The sequence below is a fragment of the Cervus canadensis genome, chromosome 16 (assembly GCF_019320065.1).
Source record: "Cervus canadensis isolate Bull #8, Minnesota chromosome 16, ASM1932006v1, whole genome shotgun sequence".
In the NCBI taxonomy this organism is placed as follows: domain Eukaryota; kingdom Metazoa; phylum Chordata; class Mammalia; order Artiodactyla; family Cervidae; genus Cervus; species Cervus canadensis.
The window spans coordinates 53,854,271-53,863,889 of NC_057401.1; positions in this window are offsets into that span (position 1 = coordinate 53,854,271).

Consider the following 9,619-nt stretch of genomic DNA (forward strand, 5'->3'; position numbering starts at 1 on the left):
AAGTAGGATTTTACAATCTTGTGCTTGACCAGTACTGCTCCGTAATAGTGTTCCAAGGTAAAACAAGAAAAATATAAGGATGATATTGTGAAGTTATTGGATGTAAGAAATTTTGCTTTATCCTGAGCTTGTGTTCCTTCTAATTTTTTTGTGTTAAAATTTTTTATCTGTAGTATTAAATAATAACTATTTGCATTTTGTGTGTCCATATAGTCAAAGCTATGGCTTTTCCAGTAGTCATGTACAGACATGAGTGTTAGACCATAAAGAAGGCTGACCACCAAAGAATTGATGCTTTCAAATTGTGGTGCTGGAGAACACGCTTGAGAGTCCTGTGGACTAAAAGGAGATCAAACCAGTTAATCCTAAAGGAAATCAACCCTGAATATTCACTGGACAGATAGATGCTGAAGCTGAAGCTCCAATACTTTGTCCATCTGCTGCGAAGAGCTGACTCATTGGAAAAGACCCTGATGCTGGGAAAGATTGAAGGCAAAAGGCGAAGGGGGCGGCAGAGGATGAGATGGTTAGATAGCATCACTGACCCAGTGGAAATGAATTTGAACAAACTCTGGGAGATAGTGAAGGATGGGAAGCCTGGTGTGCGACAGTCTTTGGGGTCACAAGGAGTCAGACACAATGACTGAAGAAAAAATATAAGAAATTGATTAAATATTGATGAATTGGATAAAGTGTAAATGGGAGTTCCTTGATTCCTCTTGTAAGTTTTCTGTAAGCTTGATAGTTTTCAAAACAATACATTAAAAAGTCCTTTCACTAATAAAAATAAAGGTATAGTAGATGGTAATCATTTTGATTTAAAGAATTAAAAATTAACAGAATTTCATTCAATTTTAGAATTTTTTGTTGTTTCTAGAAAACCCTTGTTCTTTCATCATGGCATCTTCCTCCATCTTCAAAGACAGTGCTATAACCTCTTCAAATATCTCTCAAACTCTGATCCTGATGCTTCCCTCATTCAACAGTAAGAATGCTTGTGATAATACAGGATGATCACCCCATCTGAAGCTACCTTAATTCCACTTTCCCATGTAACATGACCTACTCTGAGGTCCTGGGGTTTAGAATGTAACATCTTGGGGAGACTATTGGTTTGCCCACTATGTAGGAAATGTTGGCAGGGCATTTCAGGCCACTGGGTAGTAGTGAAAATGCAGTGTGGCATGTAGGAAGAGCAGAGTGGTGGGAAGGAGCCAGGTAGCATAGAAGCTTTTAAGACAAGTCAAGGATCTGGGACTTGACCCACTGGGAAACCACAGAAGGGTGTTAAATAGGGCTGACGCTTTCATATTTGTATTCATGGACATTTACCCTGGTTTCGATGGAGAAAATAGGTTGGATAAGAGTGGTTGGCTGAGTAGCAGATCGTGAAGCTGTTCTAGTCATTCTGTTGAAAGCTGACAATATTCTGGACTTGGTAGTGGCAGTGGGGAAAACACATAAATAAATGCCCCTCCATTAGCACTGGGAGAAGTGAAAAATTGGAAGTGGCTTCCCCAGAAGGCAGTGTCATCTTCAGTGACATTAAAGTAAAAGTTAGAATGAAGAACTGAATTGACAGGATTTGGTGAATGACCGGATGACGAGGGTTGAGAAGGAATGTATGGTCAGGGTTCAATCATGGAAGCAGAACCAGTAGGATGTATGGTTTTTCTATTTGGATTTCATATTTGGAATTGCCTCTGCAGCTGTGCAGCTAAACAGCCCAAGGACCACGGGAAAAGAAGTCAGGGAGGAAAGATCAGGAGCAGGAACCCCCAGAGCAGAGGTTAGAGCTTGTTGCTCACAGACAGGCAGTTAAGAGAGAAGGTCCAGGTGGAAGAGGAATAATTAATTGCAGACTCTGCTGCTGTTTGCAGCCTCTGGGCTCATGAAAGACCTCCAACTGTTTAAGGCAGACCCTCCCAGGATCATCTCCCTTTTGATTATCATAAAGTCAGCTGATTGAGGGTATAATTTACAGGGAAAAATAATCCCTTCATAGAGCACCTAGAACAGTGTTTGGCTGAACACTGCAGAGAACATGTGTGTACGCTACAAAACGGCCACTGCTTTTCATCTATGCTCCAACTCTTATGAGAGATCTCCCTTGGATTCATCTGAGCCACAAACATTCTAGAAAGGGAATTCCAGAGATCGCAGTTCAGCCCAGCCAAGTCGACATGTCACAGAGCTATAACATGGAGGAATGGGTGAAGGATGTAAAGATTCATGCCCGAGCCAATGGGAGGGGACTTTGGGAAGACAGTCATGCCTGTGAGGCATAGTGAGTCATATGGTAGAGAGATTCTTTTCCATTTTATATCCTTAGGTGCCATCATGATCCCATACAGAAAAGATGGACATGGCAGAGGGTAAGGCTTATTGATGAACAATAAGCCTCATTCTAGACCTCTCCTCTTTTCCACACTCTGCTGTGACTCAGCCCTATATTTGCAGGAGCCCCAGAGAGCTGACAAAGGAGTGTGTCACTAAGACCTTTTGCTTTCATCTGGAATTTTACTGCCTGGTGGCTACCCTCACACTCCTTGAATTCTTGGCCTCCTGGACACTCAACTAATGGCATCTATTCTGCTCATCTCTCTGGTGGTGTGCTCACAGGAAGCTGCAGCAGGCACTTGAAGAGGGTACGCCCTGGTGGAGGGATGGATGTAAAGCCACCATCTCGGCTGCCTGTTGCCTTAGTAAACTCAAGGGGCCACTCCAAGGTGGCCACTGCTCACTCTTGGCTACATGTGCCCTTTGTACTGTGTGGGAGGACACAATTGTGCTTTCTTGACATCATCATTAGAAAGTTAGAAATATACATTCCATAAGCATCCTTTGTTTTCTGGAACCCAACCAGCTTAAAGTCTTAGAGTGAAATGTGCCCCCATGATGCTTATTAATGCATTTAGTCATTTACACTCATTTACAACTTATGGAGCTCTGGGATTTTGAAAGTTACTCTCTTGACTCTGAAATTTAGAAAATTTTCTAAAGCCACCATACACTGAGCATGAACTGTGTGTGATGAGTTTTTAACATATATCTTATTTTTCCCCCATGGCCAATCCAAAAGATGGGCGTGATCATCTATACTTTGTAAATGTGGACACAGTCTCCAGAGTCACACTTTTAGGAAATGGCAGCATTTTGAAGCCATGTCTGTCTGACTCACTGGCAATACTTTATCCTCCTTGACTTACTGTGCACCTAAATCCTCACTGGCCTCTCATTGACTTTACCCACATAATCAAGTAATACACCTGGATATCAATGGTATTCTCCTGCAAATGAACAGGAAAGACACTCTTCCTTAAGCACTCCATTACTGAAAATTGCCATTAAATATAAGAAAATCACAAACTAACAGGGCAAACATGACAAAAGTGGCCAGAAACAGTAATGATATTGAATTTTGTCAAGTAACGTCAAGGTCCTAAAACTTATTGTTTATTTAGGCATACTTAAGAGACATGGGTTTGAGCCCTGGGTCAGGAAGATCCCCTAGAGGAGGGCAGGGCAACCCACTCCAGAATTTTTGCCTGGAAAATCCCATGGACAGAGGAGCCTGGAGGGCCAGAATCCATCGGGTTGTAAAGAGTTGAACATTACTGAAGCGACTTAGCATGCATGCACAACGAGACACCTATGATAAAATTAAGAAAAGAAAACAAATCTGGTACAAATTCTGAGCTAAAGGAGTTTTACATCCTAGTAGAGAGAGATGTGACATAGATTATTATAACATATGATAGCAAAGACTGGATATAATAAGGGAAGAGCAGATAAGGTTTCCGTAAGACAGAAGGCAGAGATATATAGAAGATGCATCAAGAGCCATGTTTTTGATAGGTAGACACTGTCTCAACTACCACCTACATTGAATCCCTACATTTGGAAATACAGTCACCCTGAATTTGGATTATCCAAGGGGGAGTCTGTTAAGACAATCAAACTGGCTGGCATACAGTGGTCCATGCAGACACAGTATAGTAAATCAAAGTGTCATCAGTGGCCTTATAAAGGCAGAGCACTCTGAAATGGCTTTTGCAGGTGGCCAGCATTTAGACCCTGATGCTGGCAAAGACTGAGGGCATGCGGAGAAGGGAGCCACAGAGGATGAGAGGGTTGGATGGCATCACCAACTCAATGGACATGAGTTTGAGCAAACTGCAGGAGATAGTGAAGGACAGGGAAGCCTGGCATGCTGCCGTCCTTTGGGTCGCAAAGGGTTGGACATGACAGTCACTCAGTGATTGAGTGACTGAACAACAACATTGATATTGGCTAATTCTTGGTACGGTCTGTGTTTGTTAAATATCTTATTCTGTTCTCAGACTTTGCAGAAGTATGCAAATGAGTGTGGTGTGTGTGTGTGTGTGTGTGTGTGTGCATGTGTGTTTGTATGTAAGAGAAGGAGAGAGAGACAAAATTAGAGAGACAGAGAGGGATTGTGATTACAATAATGAGTCCTAGGGATGCAGGACAGTGTCAGCACAAAAGAAATCAAGACCACTCTGCCTCGATTGTGACCCCTACACTTTAACCATGTTTTTTATCTCTCCCTCTTTCTTTAAAAAAATTTTTTTTTTAATTTATTTCGGCTCTGCTAGGTCTTTGTTGCTGCATGTGGCCTTTCTTCACTCTCTAGTTGTGGTGTGTGGGCTTCTCACTGCAGTGGTTTCTTCTGTTGCAGAGCATGGACTCTAGACATGCAGGCTTCGGTAGTTGCAGCATCTGGGCTCAGTAGTTGTGCAGCATGGGCTTAGTTGCTCCCCAGCATCCCCAGCTGCTTCCCAGACCAGGGATCAAACCCATGTCCCTGGCATTGGCAGGTGGATCCTTACCCACTGTACCACCAGGGAAATCCTCCCTCTTCCGTAAGTGATCTTTGAAGTCTTCTTGCCTCTATGATTCTGAGTATGAACCCATGGCTCAGTTCAGTTCAGTTCAGTCACTCAGTCAGGTCTGACTCTTTGAGACCCCATGGACTGCAGCACACCAGGCCTCCCTGTCCTGCACCAACTCCCGGAGCTTGCTCAAACTCATGTCCATTGAGTCAGTGATGCCATCCAACCATCTCATCCTCTGTTATCCCCTTCTCCTCCTGCCTTCAATCTTTCCCGGCATCAGGGTCTTTTCCAATGGGTAACTTCTTTGCATCAGGTGGCCAGAGCATCGGAGTTTCAGCTTCAGCATCAGTCCTTCCAATGAATATCCAGGACTGATTTCCTTTAGGATGGACTGGTTGGATCTCCTTGCAGTCCAAGAGACTTTCAAGAGTCTTCTCCATCCGCACAGTTCAAAAGCATCAGTTCTTCGGTGCTCAGCTTTCTTTATAGTCCAACTCTCACAGCCACACATGACTACTGGAAAAATCATAGCTTTGACTAGATGGACCTTTGCTGGCAAAGTGATATCTCTGCTTTTCAATATGCTGCCTAGGTTGGTCATAGCTTTTCTTCCAAGGAGCAAGCATATTTTAATTTCATGATTGCAGTCACCATCAACACCTTCTTAATAATAAGCTTGCCCATCAAATGGACCTAAGTGCTGTGCTGTCTGGATCTCACTCAAGCCTGCTGAGTGAGTGAGAGGTGCTAGGTCTCTCTCCTAGTTCTAGCTTAATATCTGGCAGCCCAGCCATGTGTGGACATTCTTCATGATCTGATACTCTGAGGCATGGCAGCTTCAACCTGAACTGTGAAAGTGTGGAAGTGTTAGTCACTCAATGGTGTCCGACTCTTTGCAACCCAATGTACTCTCTGTCAGGCTCTGACAGGCTCCTCTGTCCACAGAATTCTCCAAGCAAGAATACTGGAGTGGGTAGCCTTTCCCTTCTCCAGGGGACCTTCCCAACCCAGGGATCAAACCCAGGTCTCCTGCATTGCAGGCAGATTCTTTATCATCTGAGCCACCAGGGAAACCAGAACTGGATCATCCCTAAAAAGAAAAGTTAAGTGTTTTGAGTTTACTTAGAAACCAATTTTAAAAGTCAGGGATTCTTTTTTCCTTCCTATTGATAAGGCAACAATATAGGTGATTACGCCCCCCAGGGAAGCTCACAGAAACAACAATATAAGTATATTTAACCCCATCATCCAGATGGTCAATACCGAAATAAGACTGATTATATTCTTTGGAGCCAAAGATGGAGAAGCCCTATACAGTCAGCAAAAATAAGACTGGGAGCAGACTGTGGCTCAGATCATGAACTCCTGATTACAAAATTCAGATTTAAATTGAAGAAAGAATGGAAAACCACTAAGCCATTCAGGTATGACCTAAATCAGATCCACAGTTATAAAGTGGAAGTGACAAATAGATTTAAGGGATTAGATCTGAAATATCAATATCTTCAGGCAGAGTGCCTGAAGAATTATGGCTGGAGGTTCGTAACATTGTATAGGAGGCAGTGATAAAAACCATCCCAAGAAAAAGCTATGTGAAAAGGCAAAATGGTTGTCTGAGGAGGCCTTACAAATAGCTGAGAAAAGAATAGAAGAGAAAGACAAAGGAGAAGAGGAAAGATATACCCATCTGAATACAGAGTTCCAAACAACAGCAAGGAGAGATAAGAAAGACTTCCTCAGTGATCAATGCAAAGAAATAGAGGAAAACAATAGAATGGGAAAGACTAGAGATCTCATCAAGAAAATCAGAGATACCAAGGGAATAATTCATGCAAAGATGGGCACAATAAAGGACAGAAACGGTGTGTACCTAACAGAAGCAGAAGATATTAAGAAGAGGCGGCAAGAATACACAGAAGAACTGTACAAAAAAGATACTAATGACCCAGATAATCACGATGGTGTGATCACTCACCTGGAGCCATATATCTTGGTGTGCAAAGTTAAGTGGGCCTTAGGAAGCATCACTATGAGCAAAGCTGGTGGAGGTCATGGAATTCCAGCTGAGCTATTTCAAGTCCTAAAAGATGATGCTGTGAAAGTGCTGCACTCAATATGTCATCAAATTTGGAAAATTCAGCAGTGGCCACAGGACTGGAAAAGGTCAGTTTCCATTCTAGTCCCAAAGAAAGGCAATGCCAAAGAATGTTCAAATTACCACACAATTGCTCTCATTTCACACGCTAGCAACATAATGCTCAAAATCCTCCAAATAAAGCTTCAACAGTGTGTAAACCAAGAACTTCCAGATAGATGTTCAAGCTGGATTTGGAAAAGCCAGAGGAAGCAGAGATCAAATCACCAACATCCATTGGATCCTAGAAAAAGCAAGAGAATTCCAGAAAAACATCTACTTCTGCTTTATTGATGAAAATGAATAGGGGACTATTAATATTAATAAATACACCAGGGACTTCTCTGGCTGTCTAGTGGTTGGGACTCCATGCTCCCAATGCAGGGGTGTGGGTTCAATCCCTGGTCGGGGAACTAGGATCCTGCATGCCACACAGTGCAAGAATGCCAAAAATAATAATAAATAATAAAAAGTGCCATTAATAATAATAATAACAGCAACAACAATAAGCTAAATTTTTAATGCATAATTTGAAAATTCTGTAATTTTAAAATATATATACCAGAAAAAGAAAAAAAACTGGGTCTGTGCTGAACAAATCAGGCTATAGATGAAACACTGTGGTTGTCTTGGTTATCAGTCAAGTCAGAAAGACATAATTTAAACATAATCTTGCAAATACATGTAAACTTACAAGGATGAGAACAGCTAAGAAGAAGGGGTCCACAGAGCTGATCACTCTTCATGGGATGACTGACCTCCATTAAGAGGTCAAGGGAGGCTGCTGGCTGCTCTGCTGTCGTGGGTGCTCTCTCCTCCTCCTTCTCATCTTCCCCCTCTTCTCTTCCAGGTGAATGTTACCCTAATAGGAAAGGGATCAGCCCGGGTGGCTGAGTGTGCAGGTCACTCACATGAGGAGTCGGTGTTCAGGTAAAGCCCACATGAACGTGTAATAATATAGCTGTTCATGGTTTGGGGAATGCCTAGGCTGGAAGAGGGTCCTTCTGGAACTTTATCTGGTGTAAGCAAAGGATCCTGGGGACTTCCCTGGCAAGCGAGTACTTAGGACTCTGAGCTCCTGCTGCGGGGGACGTGGGTTCTAATCCCGATTGGAGAACGAAGATTCTGCATGATGCATAGAGCCTATCCTGGCCTGGGTGGGAAGGATTCCATTTTCATCTTTATTTTCTCACTTTTGGACCAGAGATTTTGGTCTTAATGCTGACTTCATTCTTTGCTAGCTATTGGACAAACTCCTTTTTACTTTTCTTAGCGTTAGTGTTCTCATCTGTAAAATGGTTATCATAATGGCAATACTTCTCATAAGATGGTTTTAGAGCTAAGTAAGACAAAGAATGTAAATGCCTAGATAGAGATTGACATATAATAATCTTCATATAAATATTACTTCTTTGTGTTGAGCATGATTTTTAAAATTATTACTGGGTGATAAAACTCTTTGGTGAAACTCACACAATTATTCCCCAGAGAAAGAGAAATCATTGTTCAAGTACTTCTCTGTTTCATTTCTTTAGTCCCTATGGATTTAAAACATGGTTATTTCCAGAATGTCTAAAATATTACAAAAATGAAGAAAATAAATTTCCTGTATTGCTACATCTTAAGGCTATATATTGTTAACATTTTGATTTGTTTCCTTTCCATCTTTTTAGGTAGTTATGCTAAAGTACATCACACATGCTGTGCTGTGCTTAGTCGCTTAGTCATGCCCAACTCTTTGGGACCCCATGGACTGTAGCCCTCCAGGATCCTTTGTCCATGGGATTTCCCAGGCAAGAATCTTGGAGTGGGTTGCCATCTCCTTCTCCAAAAGTATATAACATATTGTATTATATATGCTGAGTTTTTTGTTAACGTTTTCTGACTTAAAAATTATAGATGTCCAAGGTAGAAAAATTATAAATGCTTACAGAATGCTTACCTGAAACTCAGAAAGTGTACAGTTGTTAGTTAATATTGCGGGTATATTTTCTTGTAACCTGAATCTATGCTTTTAAAGAAACATAGTGGAAACCATACTGTGCACACTGATTTTAAGCACGAACAAAGAGACGTTTATAGATCCTGTATGAGTCATTTGTAAAGAATTATTCAGTAACAGCTAATATCAATCCCTGAGTGGATTTATTAGGTTTTCTAATTAAAAATCTCCAATTGCTGCTATCTTTCACGTAAATTTTAAAGAAGCCAAAAACCATTACTCAAGTAACTTGCAATGCAATTGGGTGTTATATTGTTTAGGCACCTTTAATCTTATGAATAAAAGAAACAAAACTTTAATCCTACTTGTAGCTCTGTGTCCCAAATATTGGGTTGGCTAAAAATTTAGTTTGGGTTTTTTATGCAATGTTATGGAAAAACTCAAGCGAACTTTTTGCCCGACCAAATACTTCAGTATTTAGCCACAGTTGGCAAGGGAAGGCACAAAATAAAAACAATTTTTACTTCTGGTGTCCTCAACCAGGGCTATGATTATAAAACACACTGTCTGTTACTAAGTGACTTAAATCCAAAGGAAGCACTCCAGGGTCAAGTTTTACCCCCAAGTTGCAGATCATCCTGGTAACACGTGAACCTTCTCAATTCTAGGCCTGAATGAACACAG